Raw genomic sequence first — 22,343 nt, 5'->3', positions numbered from 1 at the left:
AAGTGCATCTGCCCCGGCAAGGACTCGAACCAATGCCTTTTGGGTTTTGATACATGGCTGACAGTGGGCCTATCCAGTACGCAGCCATGAGACAGCTAAATAAATAAATCAACTATCACCTTTGTATAAAACTCATAAAACAGGTTCGATTACTTGTCATGGCAGATATACTTGTCATACACAGGCCTAATTCCCCTTCGGCTTCTTTCCACGTTAAAGTGAAATCGAAATTAAATGGTATTTGTGACTTACTATTTGAGGGTATAAAAAAAAAGGAAGGTGTGAAGAAGTGATTATTTCTCTTACACACACAAAAATATATACATATACATATTATATATATACTGTGTATATATATATATATATATATATATATATATATATATATATATATATATATATATATATATATATATATATATATATATATATATATATATAACATGCTTACGTAAATGCAAGGGTGTGTGTGCGTATCTTTTCCAAGTATACTAACCAGAAAACTTCCATTTCTGCTTACTTCTTATCATACATTCTTTTCATTTCCTGTAATTCCTTATTCTCTCAACGGACTTTCACTTGTGACGAACTCTGCAGACGCTCCCTTTCAATTATATCATACACAAAAGTTTCCTTCTATTGACGCACTTTCTCAATTCCGAAAGTTTTTCCAAGTCTCTTGTCGTATTTCCTGCGTCTCTCGTACTGTGACTAGACACTTGAACCGTCTTTGCACCACTGAAAGTTCCACGTTCCGAAATACGTAAGGAAACGAACATAATTCACCCCTTCATCCTTCACGCGAACATTCTTGAACATTCTTGCCTTATTCACGTGGAATTTCATCAGCATCACTCTCGTAAATATTAAGTCTCTCCGAACTTTGCTCTTGGTTGCATTAATTCTCGTAACTTTCCCCTCGTCCGTAATAACTCGGTTCTTACAACTTCGCTCTTGATGACAATAACCCGTAATTTTTTTTTCAAGAAAATTATATTTTAGTTATTTTACTATTTTCATGAGTTCCAAAAATATTAAGTTTTAATCATTTTTTGTATGTCATCAACATTTATTGCACAAAATATTCCTAACCCTGGAGTGCCATTTGTCTCCATAATATATTCAAAATCGTTCTTTGGCCATGAATTGCTTCTTTGCCAGTACACCTCTGATATCGTTTTTTCTCCTCTGTCATTCCTCCTACCACAATTATTCTTAAGTACATTTTAGAGTAACTGTTACAATGATGTTCATAAAGACGTAGTTCTTTGGCGACGCCAAACTTCAGCTAAAGAAACGAGAGGAGAAAATTACATACAAATGAGTGTTAAGTCTTTTATTTAAAAAGCAATCATTCGACAATAAAAGACCACGGGTCATATTCTACATAAATGTCTTGGGTGGTGTAATGAAATAAGTAATAGCCCATGGCAGTATGGGTTTGAATCCCACCTGACAAGGAAAATCTTTTCATTCATTTCCTTACGGAATTCGGGCCTCTTAGTGGTGTGTGTGTGTGTGTGTGTGTGTGTGTGTGTGTGTGTGTGTGTGTGTATATATATATATATGTGTATATATATAATATTAAAAATTACAAAAAGCGCGTGAATTGTTATCAGCTGAAGCCACAGGCAAAACTTGAAGAGAAGCGATAGAATGCCAAGTACTTTCGTGTAATTAACACTTGTGCCCCGAAGATGTGTTAATTACACGAACGTACTTGGCACTTTGTTGTTTCTTTTCAAGCTTTTCCTATGGCTTCAGCTGATAATATATATATATATATATATATATAACTATCATTTAAGTATCAGGAGTAGAGCAATGAAAATAATGTACTGGAACAGGTGTCATAAAATGTACAGATTACATCTTACTCGGATTGTGTGAACAAACCGAAAATTGATGCACTACTCTTACAGAATGGAAAGGCACTTACATGCATACAAAGGTAAAGCTACAAATAAGAAAAATATTTCCATAAGTTTTCAATAAATGTCCAAATCAGAATGGAATCTTCCCTAAAGGCAGTTGTTTTACAAATGCATGTCAAAAAGGGTTTCTCAATGTTATTGAAGCCCTCAGGGAGGAGACCTCTTCGAGAAAAAAAGGACAAGAAATAACAAACATGTTTTTGAACAAAAATATAGCATTCTGTATACAGGCTCAAGTAGGAACCTTATAATAATACTGGTTGGCAGAATTTTTTTTATAGCCTCTAACGTCTAAATTCCCATAAATCCTGTTTGAGATATCTATAAAAAAAAATCACGAAGTAAAATAGTTGGTGATTATTCTCGACGTAATGGTTTACTCCCAGCACGGAAGGACAGAGCATCTACCATACTTCCCATAACAATGACTTATGTACTTTACTTGGCGTCACAAGTTCCTGGGTCACTGAAGCCGTTCTCACCATAAGATATGCAATAAATGTGCCTCGCTGTCGAAATTCTCGGTTACAGAGGTCCTTCATTCATCACACCAACGGTGCATTACTACCCTAATGCTACTCTCCTTGCCTTTTAATTCATTTTCATCTATTTATTTATTGATTTATTAATATATTTTTTCTTTTTGATAAGTGAGATCTCTTCTTTCTGCATGTCCCTTGACCTTCTCTCACTTCCTAATGAGCACCACATTCTTTGGAAGCTTGAATTTCAAGTCAATGGCCCCTGTGGTCTTGTTCCATATGAACAGGGTTCATCTTCTGAATAAAAATAATAAATAGAATAAGAATAATGGCATCTCCCCTCTCCATCTTCTCAATATTTTTTATTATAATAAGTCGTCCACAATTGTTTCTACTAATATTTTGGACCTATACTGATATTTTATCTCTGATAGTTTGCTATCTAATCCAAAACACACGATAACTCAAGTGTACCCAAGCTCCTTAACAACTTGATATAAATTTCTTTTAATCTGACTTTAGAGGAGAACAATATATGAACGTACATAAAATTAGGCCCATTAATGATCAACTGACGCAGTTCTTTGTTTTTCTAGTATTAACCAGTGACGTCACGCCGATAGATGCCGTTGGTATTCATTTCCTTTGCCGATAAAAGCTATTAAAAACATTCATAAATTCAAAACTAAGAAATGCCTTTGATTATGGCCATATACTTTTATGGTACAAAAATACTAAAAACAGAAATTACCTTGAGTACATTGCGTCTAACCTTAAATTCAAAAGTTTTCCTTGAGCTTTACATTAGATAGGCCTAGTCCTTGGAAAAATCTAATGATATAACGAATTCCTCAAACGTATACAGAAGTTCTTAAAGAAATTAGCAGAAGTTTAGGGCTCTGAAAGCTCATCTCAGAAAAAAGTAACTAATTACATTATACAAAAATATAAGCAATCTGGAATGTAAAAAGCAACTAGACAAGGCTGGGACGACGAGAGAGGTTTTGTTGGTGGGGGGGGGGAGGTGTAGGTGGGGAAGTTTGAGGAAGAGGTGGAGGAAGAGGCCCGATAGAGGTAAGGCTGGCTTCGGAGGTCCCGTCCCCGAACCATAATGTCCTTCTCACAATGTATTCACGCCCCTGGAAAATTCGAGGACTAAACCACACCGACTGGGAGGTAAAATGAAGAGGGGTAGGGACAGAGGGATGGGAGGGTGTAGGCAATGTGTAGGAGGAGGGGAGTGGGTGGGAGAGATCCGATCGGGTGTGGTGGGAGGAAAAGGAAGTGGCTAATGAAGGGGAAGGAGGAAGGTTCAATTATATCTGGAAAGAGAAAGAAAGAGCGAGTTTCTCCAGGCAAAAGTGTGGATAATGCATTGAAATAATAGTGTTGAGTATTCTTGAAAAATTCAACTGAAGAGATGAAAAAAGAAAATGAAACATGTTGACATCCATACTGTTTGACTATGCAAGCCATTCAGCAATAATGGCACTCATATCTACAGAATTTGATTCATATTCAGCGAAAGCCTACGAATACAATTGAAAAGCCGAGCATTATTACGGACATACCAGCGCTCGTTCGGTATGCCACAAACAAGCGTTCTTGCAACACGCTTCTTTATCTAACGAAATGACGCCAAGTACCAGTCGCAGATCAACCAATCAATCTTTAATTATTCATCAGCGCAAGTAATCAAAATCGTAATTACCCAGAACCAACAAAAGGAATGAGCTGACATCTGGCGGCGGAAAAAGGTAATTAGGAAGAGGTGGCGCAGATAGGTGGGAGGGTGTAGGCATACTGTCACCAGGGCAAGGAAGGTGGGGGGGGGTTTACTGGACTGGGTGCATTGTAGGAGTGGGGAGGGGGGGGCGCAAGAGTGATTAATACTAGGCAGGTGGTTAATCACTCAGAGGCTTCGAAGGAGTGTAGTGTTAATTGCTCATACTTGACAGCGTTATGCACGTGGGTGTTATCACTGCAGTCGACCTTACTTTCAATACGTACACTACACATTCATACATACCGACGCCTTTACGGATATACTCTCGCCTTCTCATGGTATAAGATTTTATACAATGTACATTTCTTTATAATGTTCTTAATCAGGCAGAACAATCATGAGTTAAATTCATAGTTTAGGAAATTGTAAGGTGTTTGGGTGTTCTACATTACCTTTGAACTACCACTGATAGGCTTCGCCTGCTTTATTTTTGAATGTGAAGGTGACATGTAACAGGCAATTTCTCTGAATGAAAATGATCAAACAGTGGCAAAAAAAAAAAAGTAAAAAATGCGCCGAAGTTTCTTCGACTCAATTCTGTATATCGTATAATCAAGGCCACCGAAAATAGATCTATCTTTCGGTGGTCTCAGTATAATGCTGTATGAGCCACAGCCCATGGAACTTTAACCACGGCCCGGTGGTGGCCTGGCCTATATCGTTGCCAGACGCACGATTATGGCTAACTTTGGCCTTAAATAAAATTTAAAAAAACTACTGAGGGTAGAGGACTACAATTTGTTATGTTTAATAATTGGAGGGTGGATGATCAACATTCCAATTTACAGCCCTCTAGCGGCAGTAGTTTTTAAGATCTGATGGCGGACAGAAAAAAGTGCGGACGGACAGACAAAGCCGGCACAATAGTTTTCTTTTCAGAAAACTAAAAAGCACATAGAAAAATAACCTGTTTTAAGGATGCATAAAATATAATACAAAAATTGAATATAAGATATGAATTTATGAAAAAGCGTTCGAACTTCACTAAGGAGTAGGGACCATATTCACAAAGCTTAAGTTATATTCCAGGCTTCAGTGCTGTAAAACACGTTCAGATCAGTTTGCCGATCATCTCTGAGACGTTGAAATTTCTGCGCTCATATTTACTTACATGATAATTCCGGAGAAATAAAGTCCCACTTAATTTTTATAATGCGGATCCTTAATTTAAAATGATCTAGGCAACTTTGGAACAAAGCCACGCACGCAAACACTCATACATACTGTACATACATAAATATATAATATATATTATAATATATATATGTATATATATATATATAATATATATACATATATATGTATATATATACATTTATATATAATACTAACACGATCTCATTACAACTGATGGTATCTGGGAGAGACACTTAATCAGGAAAAGCTACAAGCTTTCTAAGACTAAGAGTTATTGCACAGAACAACTGTGTAAGTGATAAAGTTAATATATATATATATATATATATATATATATATATATATATATATATATATATATTTATATATGGAGAATAGCCCTTTGTTGGCCGAGTCGGTTGAGCTTCAGACTGTCAGTCGATGGGCCGGAGTTCAATTTCCGCGGCCGGCTGATGGAGAGTTAGAGGAATTTATTTCTGGTGATAGAAATTCATTTCTCGCTATAATGTGGTTCGGATTCCACAATAAGCTGTGGGTCCCGTTGCTAAGTAACCAATTGGTTCTTAGCCACGTAAAATAAGTCTAATCCTTCGAGCCAGCCCTAGGAGAGCTGTTAATCAGCTCAGTGGTCTGGCAAAACTAAGGTATACTTAACTTTATATATGGAGAGAGTGGGAGAGAGGTTTCTCCCACATATGCAGACAGTTTTGATATTTGGTAAAATTTTCCCCCATGATTATCCTGTCAAGGACTAAAGTGATAATTTCTAGTCCACTTTCAGCAGAAAAATCGCACTGTAAATCTTAGGAGCGCACAAATTGTTAATAAAAATAACACACGCCGTCCTATTCATCAAGATAACAACGTTAGAATACAGCGAGGGAAATCTCAGCGTTCTCTCTCTCTCTCTCTCTCTCTCTCTCTCTCTCTCTCTCTCTCTCTATATATATATATATATATATATATGTAAATATATAAAATATATATATATAATAATATATAAATATATACATATATATATATACACACATACATATACATTATACACAAATATGTATGTATATATATTCATATATTTTATAAATATATATACTGTATATTGTTTTTATACATTAAATCGGTCAATGACCAATCAAACAAATCGAGATAATGAATAACCGGTACAGTTAAATAAGCGCAATAAACAAAGAAACAAAACCAAGATCAAAACACACACACACACATACACAAAACTAAAAGAAGTCATGATGAAACCCAATAAACAACCTACTTCAGTTATGACACCAATAAAGAGGTTCAGCCGTGTCTTTTTGGGCAAAAGATTCCTGGCTGAAAAAAAAAGAGAGAAAGGAGAGTAACATCTACAGAGATTAGGAGAATACCAGCCATTCCTTTCCTTTGTAATAGGGACATTGGCTTTTCCCTCTTTCTCGGAGAGCGAGTCACGTGAAAAGTAGCGGCGGTATTTCTTATCTGTCACCGATCTCCTCGACGGGGAACATATGAACAGAAGAAGGCATCTCCTCCTTGTTCCCATTGCCGTGAAATATAAGACATCATTCCATGAATATCATCTCGTTTTATAAGGAAAGTCGAGTTCTTCTGGTGAATAAATGCATCTCGTTTCATAAGGAAAGTTAATTTTTTCCGGAAACAGATTCATGAATATAATATCGTTCTGTACGAAAAGTCTAAATCATCTGTAAATAAATAGATGAATATCATCTCGTTTTATAAGGTAAGTTCAATTCTCCGGGAAATAAATACTTGAAAATAATATCGTTCTGTACGAAAAGTCCAAATCTCCTATAAATAAATACATGAATATCACTTCGTTTTAAAAAGGAAAATCCAGTTCGTCCTGAAATAAATACATGAACATAATCTCGTTTTGTACGAAAAACCCAGTTTTCTGTAAATAAGTACGTGAATACCATCTCGTTTCATAAGGAAAGCGAAACTATACGAAATAAATGCATAAAAATAATCTCGTTTTGGACGAAAAGTCAAGTTCTTCAGGAAATAAATACCTGATTATAATTTCGTTTCATAAGGAAGGTCAAATTCCTCCCAGAATTTCCAAAAGGTTTATAGGGAAGTCAAGAAATCAAGGAAAAAAAAAAAACTAGACGTATAACATAATTTTCTGAAGTCATTTATGTTTTTCCAGTTGGCCCTTCAAGATATCGTTATCAGAGTCCACGGGGAACGAGCACATTATTTTTCCATCAAGCGACTATTAGCAATTCTGAAACATTTCGGGACTTCCCTGTCGCAGATGAAGGGAAAAAAGCAGGATAAAAAAAACAAATACAATAAAAATCAGGGGAAAAAGACGCAAACGAAATTTTTGTAACGAGTTGCGCTATTAGCTAATGAGATATGTGGAAGGACGGGACATAAAACGGGAAAAAAGTTCCACATGTCAAAAAGCTGATTATTCATACAGGTTACAAAAAATGTTTCCAGTGATAATAAAGGATAGAACATCAATGGAAAATGAATTATGAAGTTTGCAGTGTGATTTTCATACTGCGAACAGACACATACACATACTCAAAGACACGCAGACCCGCACAAACTGACACCGTGCAATCCGCTTGGGAGAAGAGTGCCCCATTTTCATTACAAAAAACCACGCATATGCTTCCATACTTGTCAGAGAAGGCCAGTATAATTCACCTTGTATTTTAATAGTTTATTCTTAATTTTATCTATTTATCTATTAATTCATTTATTTATCCTTTTGTTCTTTGCAAATAACTGACCTCTTCTTGGTGCATTTCCTGTTGTCTTCTGTAACTTCTTCCAAATGAACACCATGTTCTTTAAAAGCTTGAATTTCAAGTCAATGGCTCCTTGGTTTTCCCCATATGAATAGGGGTTTGTCTTCTGAATAATAATAATAATAATAATAATAATAATAATAATAATAATAATAATAATAATAATAATAATAATAATAATGAGGAAACCGAAAATATATAAACCAATTACGTTAAGAAATATGAAGAATTACAAACAACGAAAATATAAAAACATCGTCTTTGCGGACCACTCAAAAATTAACTTCGGTACGGCAAGCTACACTTTACAGGCTATTTTTCAGAAACTACTTAGAGACAGACCTATGGAATTAGTTTAAGGAAGAGGGAATGGGAAATTCTCCGTCCGCTCGCAAGCTCTCAACGTAGCTAACTTTTTACTCCTGTCTCCCTTCAAACTGTCAACCAAAATGGGATTAAACCAGATGAATGGGGGTAAATTTACCATAAAAATTAACAGTTGACATCTGCCAAAGATTATTTCCGTGTTGTTGCATGTTATCCGTATGTTTTGAATATTCATAATGCTTGGATTAACTGGAAAATAGAGGAATATTTACAAAAATGCCTAGAAGAATACTGACTACTAATTTTGGAGGATTTTACTTAGGACTGTACCGTTTCGGAAGTGTAAAAATGATCATCATTATTACGTTGTTTTCCTGCAGGAGTGTGATCACTGCTGTGACATATCCCTAGTCACTAGCCCACTGCGTTGGCAACTGCCAAGTCAGAGAGAAGAATAATATTGATAAAGAACATTGGAATAATTCTCTGAAACTTTTTTGATAACATCACGCTCGTACATTTTTTTTACAAACTTTGATTTTAAAATAAATTCCGCACAAAGTTTATAATTCTTTTTACTGAATTGCACGGAATTATTATAAAATTATTTACAATTACTACAATATTGAATCGATGGAAATCTGCTTAACCAGGTGCGTTAGAAAAAGTGTGGGAGAATTTCATTTGGTAGTTATTTTTCCTCTTCGCGGTTTGGGGGGTTTAAGGATTAGTCACCACGGAGCCTCTGCGGGGTTCTAGAACTTCCTACTCCAGTATGATCTTGTGTAACCAGATTTAAAGAGGAATTTTCCAAATTGGAAAAATTAGAATCATTATTCACTTTCTTTAAAATATTCTCAGTAATTAAAAACCTGAACAGAATGGGAATCTTTTTACCCACGTTTACTAATAGGCAACCAATTGAACAAATTGGATGTATTCCATTTATCTATTTAATTTTTTTTTGGCAGAGATTCAGAGCAAAGTTTGTTTACGGTTATAAAAAGGAGTGCTATATAATAATTATATATATATATATATATATATATATATATATATATATATATATATATATATATATATATATATAGGAGACAGTTTGGGACTTGTGTTCCTCTATCCGGTGTCTATTATGTTTTAAATTTTTCGAAGTTACAGAAGATGAAAGTGACAGTGAACAAGATAAATATGAGGAATATGAGCAATAATAATACAAAGAAACATAAAAAATAATAGGAACAAAGTGAATACAAAGAACGATCAAAAAAGATATTACCAGTATAACTTTGTAATGGGTCTCAGAACGTTATTCAGTTTTAAGTAGTATCATTACGCTAGTTAAACCAAAGCTTCGCAGATATTTTACAAACAAACCAAGAAATCATTAAGAGCACATAATAAAGTATAAGGGCACGGAGCAAGTCTTTTTACAACTACACATTTTATCAATTTCTCATCATTGCAATTGATTACCGTTAGTTACATAAGATTAATTAGCTTTTTGCAGTTATATATAATGTAAAGTAAAATTGCAAAGTCCGCTCACTGCACAGCGAAAGTAATGGCTAATGGATGTCGACCAACTTTTAAATTCCACTGCAGAATGCGCAGGTTTCCTAAATCATTTGTAATGTACTTTATAAACGAAGTAAGGTGAAAGTCATTTAGCAATGTCTTAGGGTGCGTTCACACTGCAGTAAAACATGTCATAAACACATGTCGGCAACTCATCGGATGCACATCACAAACAGGTTGACTACAAGTCAACGACTTATAGGTAGTAACACCCACTGCTTCTTACGATTATCCAGCATTTGCCAAAGACCGTTCTCCACTAACAGTCACTGAATTATCTTCAACCTGTTTATGATATGTATGCGATAAGTTGCTGACGTGTGTTTATGACATATTTTACTCTGGTGTGGACTTTCCCTTACAGTTCGTAAAAGGCAACATTACTCAAGCTCACACTTACTTTATGGAGACCAGCAAGACCCAGAATGCTTGGTTCAGAGAGGGTCACACTCTTTTTCTAATGACCGCCAGATCTGCAATATATAAGAGTAATAGGTTTTCAGTTTTATAAGCTTGATATTAAAACGTGAAGCAGAAAAACTGTCAAACATTACAAGAATTGAAGAATGTAATGCATGAAAATCATATTGAAAAGAAAAATGACAGACTAAGGTTTTGATATACAAAAATGACAGACTAAGGATTTGATATATACATCTATATATTCACAGTTAGTAAAAAATATTTATCATTATTTATACCCTTACAGGTCAAGATTCATCACTGCATACTTCACGACCAAACATTTCTCTTTTTAATAAAGAGGAAGAGCTGATGATAAATCAGTAAGTATTTCAGTTATCGTTCAGCTTTTAAGACATAAGTCACGGCAATCTGTCTGGTACCATTGTGCAGTAAGTGTCCACACATTCACACGTACACTCACACTATATATATATATATATATATATATATATATATATATATATATATATATATATATATATATATATATATATATATATATATATATATATATATATATATACATACATACATACATACACACACACACACACACACACATATATATATATATATATATATATATATATATATATATATATATATATATATATATATATATATATATATATATATGAACATTCAGAGATATGAACAAACCTGATCGTAAATCAAAATTGTGTGGGAAGATACAACTGTATTATCATCATAATTTATTTAGATTTTATGCATCATGCATATCAATAAGTACTGTACTCTATAAAATACGGTACTGTATTGGCTTTATATCACACTGTGCTTAAATAGGAGTGAAGACCAATTTACGAGCAATTCAAGATACGAACGGCCGTTCGGAACGTAACTCGCTCGAATGTAGGGTAGGGTAGGGTAGTGTGTGTGTGTGTGTGTGTGTGTGTGTGTGTGTGTGTGTGTGTGTGTGTGTGTGTGCATGTAGGTGGGAGACCCAGCACTTCTATCTAGCTCAAGCACATCAGAAGTTAGAAAGAGGGTTTCTGTAAAGATGGGAAATTATAGAGAGCATTCAATCTCTCCCACGAAAAAAAAAGATTTTATTTATAAAAAATTATCAGGCAAAATACAATATATATGTATATATATACTGTATATATATATATATATATATACATACATACATACATACATACATACATACATATATATTATATATATATGTATATGTGTGTGTGTGTCTGTGTGAGTGTGTCTGGATGGAGTGATGCATTTAATAAAAAAAAGAAAAAAACTAGCCGTAGATTCATAGTTGCGGAACAAGAAAATGGGTCGTGGATGGAATGAAGAATGTTTGATGTTACGAGGGGTGATTATCGCACTGATTAAAGACAGAGGAGAAAAATAGTAGAAAGTTGTAAAAGTATTTGAAAGTTCTTGAAAGATGTTATGAAGGTACATGGAAACCATGTGAGATGGTAAAATAACTGTTAATATGAATGATAGAAAAATGTAGGCAAGTGAATCAGAGCGGTATTTGGGAGTAAAGATATTTGATGATGGTAGGATGACAGACGAGGGTAGATAAGGAATAGGTGTGGCAACAGGGTGTGTACAGAAGATTAGAAAGGTGGCTTTGTGTGTATGAAGGGATTGTTGAGCCAACTCTCCTTTATGGATGGTAAATTTGATGTTCAATGTAGATGAAACCAAAAGGTGAATTTGTTTACATGAATTGTTACTGTAGCATATGCGCCATAAGAGGAAATGAAGGAATAAGAAATATGGAGAAAATGACCATTTCAAGATGTAAGTGCAGGTGAACGGATGGATCAAAAATGTTTGAGATGGTGGATAGGTGCATGGAAAGGAGGACAATAAGTTGGTGTAAAAGGATACAGAGGACAACGCATTTTGACGGATGTGTATACAATGACAAGTATTGTAAAGAAAGAAGTAGAGAAATTGAATCCCAGTTCCGTCAGCAAACGAAGGTATCTCAATATATTTTTCAAGATAAAGGCATAAAGCCATTACTGCAACTGAGTTACAAAACGCATCCCCACGCTTCAAAAAAAAAAAAAAAAAAAAAACGAAGAAAAAGAGATTGACAAATGAAATTTTCCAACCCACTGTTAAATCAAAGAATTTCCACCAAGTTGTGATGAACATTTTTGCTAAAGTATCACAATATTTCCCAGAAAGGCATTAAGAAACACCAAAGTGTAACATATTCACGTCAAAAATGAATAACAGGAATAAAAATCTAAGAGGAAAGTCTGGAAAAACCATCAACGGAGTCGAATCCATAACAGATTTCATCAAAGAACCTAAATGAAATAAAAATAAAAATACTTCCTACATTTCCTAGAAAAGGAAAAAAAGCTAAACGTAATACGCTCAACTGAAAGTGAAAGTAGAGAATAATAAAAGCCAAGAAAATTTACGTCTGTATCAGTAATATAATTTTCTGGAAGGACAATAGCAACGCATAAAAAGTAATATGCCCCAATCCCGTAGCAAGAGAGGAGAGGGGTCCAACTCTAAAAGCCCGCACTCACCCTTCATTAATGACGATTTTATTTAACAGGGGATAAAGGGCGGATGCTGCGCCGGTGAAAAAAAATCAGTGACAAAGGTTTTGTCCCCGGGACAATAGTAAATAGATTTATAGAAGGAAAAGAGTGAGCAATACATGTGAAGCTGCACATGGTGACGGTAAAAAAAAAGATAACCATTGTGTAGGAAGATATATTTTTATAGACACATATATATTTTATATACATATATATAATATATATATATATATATATATATATATATATATATATATATATATATATAAAGTTTGTAGACATATATTCACTATACAGTTAGACGAATAGTGTACCAGGATAGAATAAATATAAAATAAATTTCTGTTTTATACAGTTAATAAATTAACGATAGCCAAAAAGAGATAAAATGAGAGATACTCGTTGGCATGTGACGAGATAAACAAATACACCCGTATACATACATATATATATACAGACATTCTTACGTGAACATAGCATGCCAACAAGTCTGAAGGTTACCTTATCTTGTCCTGGTGACCTACCGGTCATCATTGCGCATATTTCTTGCAGATAAGTAATTAAGGGAAGATAATGTAACCTTAAGATTCTTTGGCATCCACTGAGCAAGGCACGAAGAATGACAAGCAAAAGGAAGTGTTAGTGGAGGCCAAGAATCCCTCGAGTAATGATTATTCTTTAAATGTTTCGACTTCACTGTTACATCTAACAATTGCCTGAAAACATTTTTTCATCACAGGACTGTAAGATTTTCGTCTTTTCCAACGATTGTTGTTTTGTTCACCCTTAAACTTTCTACTATAATTTCAGCCCTATGTTTTCCAAAGACGCATAACGATATAACATTTTCAAATTCAGCTTTCTGAGTTGTATAAGAATTTCGTAGGAAATATCAACGGAATTGTGTCAATAGCGAAGCAAATAAATAAACCAATAAAAGTATGAAAAAAAAAGCTTCACATCACGCGTAAAAGTCTCCCCGCTCTTATTTCAGGCTGAATCTTTAAAATATGAGAATACTGACCTATTTATCCGGCACATTAATCTGAACGGGAGTGCCTGACTTAATTACTCTATAATGTATGATGGACTAATAGTCTGAACAGCAAATCCTGATTTCATTAATTTAATATACGACAGGAATTCATTCACATATTAAGCTGGAAGTCCCGTTTCTCAATTCCCATGATCAGATGGATGCAGATCGTTAGTCCGTCGCTTTAATATATCATCGGACTGACTCTGACCGAGTTCGTTAGGATGCTTTGCAATTTCCATCGCGATATTGGAATAAAATCTACGTTCGACGCGTCACTTGCGGATTTGATGTATATATTTGCATCTAATATATAAATCAGAGATTATAGCGGTTTAGTCTGCGTCAGCAAAATTCTAAGAACGTCAAAGCACGATTACACTACCCATTACAAAATTTGTTTTCACAAAGAATAAGGCTGTAAGCCCCATACCATTGGGCCCAATACTCATCACACCCAACGTCACTAAATTGCGCTGATCGGTAGGCTTGCAGTTCTCTCTCCTTCTCTCTCCCCTCCTCCCTCTCTATCAATCTGTACACACACACACACACACACACACACACACACACACACACACACACACACACACACATATATATATATATATATATATTAGAGAGAGAGAGAGAGAGAGAGAGAGAGAGAGAGAGAGAGAGAGAGAAATATTAATGGCGTTTCATCTCAGGAGAATTCTGTCTCCCTCCCCTTCTCTCTCTTTCTCTCTTTCTATGCACCACAATTAGGAGCGGAACCTCCCATTATAACTTAATACGAACTTCAGAATAATCCGGCCACACTAAAGGACTGACCACAGCAGTTCATGACCGACTTAGACTAATGTCAGCAGCACTCGTCAATTATAACGCTGATGGCGAAGGTTATGATGATGAAGGTGATGACGGTGTCACTTTCCTCAAAAGTAAAATTACAAGGAGCCCTCTTTAGGCCATTTGGTTCCAGAAACACCGTTTTGGGAATGGAAGATGGCGAGAAAGGGGGCGACGGAGTGAGGGGGGAGGGAATTTAACATGGGTTTAGGGAAAAAATGAGGGAAGAGAGAGACAGAAAAAAAGAAAGCGAGAGGGTATAGTTTTATGGAAGAAAGGAAAAGGAAAATAGAGAAAGGAACTTGGTGAAGGACGGCAACAGATGAGAAGTGAAAGTTTGAGGTGAGGGAAGAGGGAGAGAAAAAGAGGACGAAAAAAAAACGTAGTTTTTTGAGAGAAAGGAAAAGGAACACAGAGAGAGAGAAATTTGATAAAGGAAGAGAAGAGATGAGAAGTGAAATGTTGACACGGAGGAGGGAAGAGAGAAGGCAAAGGCGAGTGAGAGGAGCTAGGCAGGAAGAAAAGTTAAATGGAAGATGGAAAGAGCTGGACAGAAGGAGTGGGAAGAAGAAATAAAGCTCCAAAGGATGAAAAGCAATTCATGCAAACAAAAAATATCCGACGGCTTCCGGTTACAAACATGACGAAATTTCTGTCCAGCGGCGTCTATTTGCGATACGGGCTGCATTTAATTATCATCTGCAATCAGCAGAATTTCAAGGTCAGTTGACTTTTCACCAGTAAATTACACATTCCTATTTTTAGAGCAAGTCTATTGTATGAATTTAACGAAGGTTCAACAGTCATGTTAATTGCTGTTGAATATTAATTAGACAGGTCTTCACTGGCACTATAGGAGAGGGGAACATCTATGTAGTTGTTTGCAGTTTTTGTTGCCAAGAATATTTAGATCATAATACTGAACTGAACTGCTTGGATTCTTATTCCTTAATTTATTCCGTATCTCCGGTGACAAATGACACATTTTTGTAAAGTTATCTTCTTGCTGGGATTATGTACTTTTACCTTTACTATTATTTTTCAGCCGAAAAGTCAGTTTTACCGAAATAATTCGAGAAATTATTGATGCGAACTCTTATTCCACATGATGATAAAGGGTCAAAAGCCCTGTAGGCTGACATACTCCGACTAAGGTTACTTGCAGCTGGCGTTACTTGGCCGCAAATTTATATTTGATATTAAAAGTTCGAATGATCTCACATTTAAAGCGATTGAACCAATAACTTCCATATTGCTCATGTGGATACTCTACGATAATGCGCTCAATTTGCGTAACACGGCCATCTTGGCAAGTTTTAAGACCTTCAACATTTCACGTATCGCTGAATGGATCAGCGTGCAATTTGGCTGACATGTTTACTGGACCGAAGTCTTTTCACAAACTGTATTTGTAATTTCAGATTAGGACTTAGCTACCCAGTGGGATTTAGAAATATAAAGAAACATTTCGAAACTTGCCATGGCTTTCAATTTTACTGGCGCAGCAGGTTTCCAATGAAGAGTTAATTACGACCACTTTCGACTCGATCACTTGTCTACTTTCGGAATGGAGGGATTAAATGGACTTTCGATAAGTCTAGTGATACAGATCACAGACACCAATGTACTGAGAGCCTTCACATTTTGTGGGATGGTATAGAAGTGGGAGTTTTTCAGAGCTATTTGGGCGAATTTTACCAGTAATACGACTGCCCTTCACCATCTTGGATTTTTGCTCAAGTTTCAGATCCGGTATCTCAAAAACCTTTAGATCAATCCCGATCATTCCACTGACGCTGCTATCTGAGTCATATAGCTCACGATCTTTGGTATTTTAATAACCTACTTACATTTGTACCTATTTACTTGTTAGTTTGTTTATTTATTTTTTTCTGGTAGGTTACTTCTGTTACTTCTTTTTTAACGAACATCAATCATAATCTTTGGAAGCTTGAATTTCAAATCAGTGGCCCTTGTGGGAGTGTTCCTCACGAAAAGGGTTCATCTTATGAATAATAATAATAATATAATAATAATAATAATATAATAATAATAATAATAATAATAATAATAATAATAATAATAATAATACCCATCTGGATCGACTTATAAAACGTAAAATCGTCGTCAACTCCACGAAACTGCATCGTTGATCAGATCAGCAAGAAATTTGGGATATCATCTCTCAGCCAGGCCCGTGAAAGCTGTTTTTCCACTTTCATCCAGTTGACAAATTGGTCATAGACGGGCGATCGAAATGGCAGCAATTTCTGATTTTCCTGCTTTTGGGAATTGCACTGAAATTTCTCCGTATTGCGTAATGAGAACGGTTGCAAGAGGTTTTCGGTAACACTAAATTCACCAGAAGAACTTTGGAATTGATCACGTGGCAGTTTGGCATACTTTCGGTAGTTTAGAATACTTTCACATATTAACAAAGATATAAGACGAAGCCAAATAAAATGCATTCACTTTTAACATGATCACATGACTCCTTCTCTCAAATCCAAGATGGCGAGCATCTCCGACTTGAAATTAAAGCCCAATTTTCCTTTGAGATGGACTAGTGCACAGAACGCCGAGACTTCGCCAAATGTTATCAGAGGCCCTTTCAGGTTGCCAAACGCTATAATTGTTACTGTATTTTGTTCGTGGGGGTATTCTTTACATCCATACAGACACTCAGACTGAACTCTACTATCCCTCAATATTCAAACTCATGGACTTATCGTTCACTTTCTTATTCCTCCAGATTTAAGCATCCGAAGAGCAAGCTTTAGACTTCTAAGTTTGACCTCCAATTTTGTCCGTAACCTTTGGATCATCGAAAAAAAAAAATCTGAAATCCCATAATGGAATCGGTATATAAAATTTAGGTCATTCAGAGTTGAAAGGAAAGTTGAGAGTAAAGGAGATTTTAAAGGTGTAACAGGAGCAAAACCTCGCAGTTGCATTACGAAACAATAGTTAGGAGAGGGTGGAAAGTAAAATGGAAGAAAGAGAATATGAACGGAGGTATCGTAAAAGGAATGAAAGAGGTTGCAGCTAGGGGTCCAAGGGACGCTGCAAAGAGCCTAAGTAATGCATTTAGCGGTGCACTGATCGCCCTAATCCCCCTACGGAGAAATTTCCATGATCTACGGATGATTAACCTTGGCTCAAGACGGACATATGGAGGCTTGGATAGACAGATAGACAAATGGCTAAAAAAAAAATGTCAATTGCTACTTGTCCCAGACGATAAAAAACGGAGGAAAAATGTCGTTGACCATTAAACACGCTTCCAGAAGCCACTTAGCAGAATGCAAACTACAATAGGCCCGAAAAATACAAAGATGATTGAATCGAACGCATCCGCAAACTTCCACAAAAAGAAAGAACGTTTAGGAAACGAAACAGACCTTCATTTTCATCTTAAGGAAATAAATTCCCTTTTAAAATTCAAGTGAACTTAGCAAGAGTTCATAAAATTGATGAAAGAAATCCGTTTGACAATAAGAATTTTGTCCACTATGTGTTCATATTGTCTCTCTCTCTCTCTCTCTCTCTCTCTCTCTCTCTCTCTCAGATATTAATTTGAGTCTACATAGCTCTGTTGTTAGGTACATTTCTCACGATAACTTATATGAATAAACGTACATAATATATACAGTATATATATATATATATATATATATATATATATATATATATATATATATCGTATATATATGTGTGTGTGTGTATGTATAATATATATATATAATACACACACACACTCATCACCGTACTGTTTCAGTAAAAAAAAAAAATTGTTTTCAAAATTTATCACCCGCGTTTGTAAAAGATGAATAAGTCTTTACCACATAGTTTTGTTTTTATGACGTACAAAATAAGTTTTACTGCTTATCCTTAGACATTTGCAATGGTCATAATGCTAAGAATTTTCCAACGCAAATTCGCGTACACGCTCGTGCAGGCGCGCGCACACACATACGCACACACACACACACACATATATATATATATATATATATATATATATTATTTGACAATCTAATACATACCGCTCACTTATGATACATAATATCTAGGTGCCCCACAATGAAGAGCACATATTAAATAAGTAAAGGAGATGAACAGCCTCTTAAATCATAATATAAAAGCATGAAAATAGAAAGACAGCAACAACGGAAAAGCTGTCACATGCTGTGCAGCATTTGGCAACAGCCTAAACTGAGTGACTGGGGAAAAAATCGCCCTTTTCTCTCTTGATGACTTCACCCTATGTCACTCTCTATATTGCAAGGACCTATCAATACCGGCGTGCCGTTGGCAACAGTTTTCAGGGAGAATGGAATTGCTTTCTTGTTTTCTGTAAAAGAAAACTGTTGTGCCGGCTTTGTCTGCCCGTCCGCACTCAGGTCTTGTAAACTACTGAGGCTAGGGGGGCTGCAAATTGGCATGTTGATCATCCACCCTCCAATCATCAAACATAACAAATTGCAGCCCTCTAGCCTCAGTAGTTTTTATTGTATTTAAGGTTAAAGTTAGCCACGTCGTGCATCTGGCAACGATATAGGACAGGCAGCCACCAGACCGTGTTAAAGATTCATGGGCCTTGGCTCATACAGCATTATACTGAGACCACCGAAAGATAGATCTGTTTTCGGTGGCCTTGATTATGCGCTGTACAGAAAACTCGATTGCGCCGAAGAAACTTCGGTGCATTTGTTACTTGTTTGTTTTTATGCCCTTTTTATCGATCCTCGGTTTCCATCTCTGTTACCCTGTCTTTGACTTCCTTTCCTTCTAACAAGTTTATTCGTCTCTGGTTGTTCATCAAATGGAGCGATATTATTATTATTATTATTATTATTATTATTATTATTATTATTATTATTATTATTATTATTATTATTATTATTATTATTATTATTAAAAATAATTGCTGTTTCAACGGCATTTAACTTGTTTATAATAACACTGCCCTAAAAGAGAGACTCCTTCCATTCTATTATTAATTAATATTATAACTTTCATAGTCAGTAATTATACTATTACAATCATCGGCATTATAGTAACAATTTTTCTAATATCATTCCTGTTATACTTAACATTTTACCTGACAAACTGTTATTATTATTATTATTATTATTATTATTATTATTATTATTATTATTATTAAATTTATTATTATTATTATTATTATTATTATTATTATTATTATTAAAAACAATTGCTCTTTCAAAAGCATTTAACTTGTTTATAATAACACTGCCCTAAAAGAGAGACTTCTTCCATTTTATTATTAATATTATTACTTTCATAGTCAATAATTATACTGTTACAATCATCGGCATTATAGTAACAATTTTTCCTACTATCATTCCTGTTATACTTAACATTTTACCTGACAAATCACAATTATAATAATCACAAAATCAGTTAAATGGTACAGTTAGTTTTACGAGATGAACAAATAAATGACTTCTAGATCACATGCCGACAGAAACGTCAGCTAAACACGGATTCTAAGCGGCTGATTGATAGCACAAGTAACTACTTTTTAATCTCCCGTATTTAAGGTAAGTAAACCGGAGCCAAGTCATCGCTCGGTTTGCAGGTGAGAAAATTACACCGAAAATAGAATATTACCTTCCCGTAACTACGTTCTCAAGGGTTCAATGGAGAGAGAGAGAGAGAGAGAGAGAGAGAGAGAGAGAGAGAGAGAGAGAGAGAGAGAGAGAGTTCAACCTCGTACGCAACATAATTGGAGAGAGAGAGAGAGAGAGGTTCAACCTCGTACGCAACATAATTGGAGAGAAAATCCAACCTCTTACACAACATGATTAGAGAGAGAGAGAGAGAGAGAGAGAGAGAGAGAGAGAGAGAGAGAGAGAGAGAGAGAGAGAGAGAGCGATTCAACTGTGTGCAGCATAATTGGAGAGAGTGAGATCCAACCCCATACGTAACATAATTAGAGAGAGAGAGAGAGAGAGAGAGAGAGAGAGAGAGAGAGAGAGAGAGAGAGAGAGAGAGAGAGAAAGCACAACGTTAAAAATTCCTTTTGGGTTCAGAGTATGTACATTGTAGCCATACAACCACTAAGTACAGGTAAGAATATATTTTAATGAGATATAAACAAGAAAGTGTAAACACTGTATATGACAATGGAGATACTGAATACATTCCGTTTCTGAAAAACGTAAGTAACACATCTCGTTTGAGATGAAAACGAAATTTTTCAACTTTTCCTTACTGTATGTTAGAAATATATTATAGTTATATGTGTAAACACCCACACATATTTGGGTTCCGTATGTTTCGTTACGTAATTTTTACTTAAGTATATCTATGTATATCTTCTTATGATGACAAATACGTCGTCTCTGAACAATGGTGAGATATGTGTATAATTCGTTTTGCTTTCTATGCTAAAGCATATATGTATGATATGTGTATAATATGTATATATATATATATATATATATATATATATATATATATATACACATACATACAGTATACACACACATATATAATATATATATATACATACACATACTTGCTGACCAATCCGGCGCTGCCCGGGAAAACTCTGAATAGCAACCTATAAACTGTCTCTCTCTCTCTCCATCTTTCTCTCCCTTTTTCTTTTCCCCTAACATCCTCTCTCTCTCTCTCTCTCTCTCTCTCTCTCTCTTCTCTCTCTCCCAGGTTCTAATTTAAACTCATTTATTAATACTGTATAAGAATATACGTCTTTTTTGAATTAGAATTATTTAGACTATACTCTTTTACGTCTTTTTGCTTCTTTTCTATTATTAAGTGAATTGCTGCAGCAGCTAGTGTTCCACCTCCTCATCAGTCAGCAGAATTTACTGGAAACGAAAAGTATTGAATTTCCTCATTGTGTGAATAAAAATTAGATATTTCAGTGTACCTATTTTTTGTGTGTTTTTCTGTAAATAGTAACCAACAGATGTCACTTACTCATAACCTACAGCTTCTTCGTAAATTTTGCCTTTGTTTCATTGCCCTTGTCATATCACCCCTAACACAAATAGTAAGGAATTACATATCAAAAGAAAGGCAATTTATTTTACTTTTGTGCTGAATAAAAAAAAATTAAGTATCTGTGTTTAGCGATTTTTGGTAGTTACGCTACGCTTCCAGTGCTTCTGTTCATTGGTTGATGTAGTTGCCAGGTGTCTATTTCAAATAAGTGTGTGAATCACCGAATTTTAGTTGATGCTTAGTTTTTTCGTGCATATTCTATGTTTGTGATTGTATGAAAAACGTTACTTAGTTCTTCGATCAAATTTATAATGTGCTGAAATAGAATCAGGAAGCCCTGTATATATGGTTAGCTGGCAACTGTTTCGTCCGCTGTCTTGCTCCTCACCACTGTCGACGATAATTAATTCCAAACCTCATTTAAACCAATACAGGTTTT

The 22,343-nt window shown here is 35.2% G+C and overlaps 1 protein-coding gene across 3 annotated transcripts in view; it reads right to left on the bottom strand.

Annotated features, from left to right (window-relative positions):
* Nucleotides 1–22,343, bottom strand: part of LOC136843197 (metabotropic glutamate receptor 5-like) — a 549,708-nt gene that overhangs the window by 168,704 nt on the left and 358,661 nt on the right. For all 3 annotated transcript variants that reach the window (XM_067111270.1, XM_067111272.1, XM_067111271.1), the window contains exon 4: nucleotides 10,428–10,500. The gene's annotated coding sequence lies outside the window, so the exon portion shown is untranslated. The remainder of the gene's footprint in view (nucleotides 1–10,427; nucleotides 10,501–22,343) is intronic.

Source organism: Macrobrachium rosenbergii, chromosome 11 (assembly GCF_040412425.1).
Source record: "Macrobrachium rosenbergii isolate ZJJX-2024 chromosome 11, ASM4041242v1, whole genome shotgun sequence".
Taxonomy (NCBI): Eukaryota; Metazoa; Arthropoda; class Malacostraca; order Decapoda; family Palaemonidae; genus Macrobrachium; species Macrobrachium rosenbergii.
This window is presented reverse-complemented; position numbering and strand designations above follow the sequence as displayed.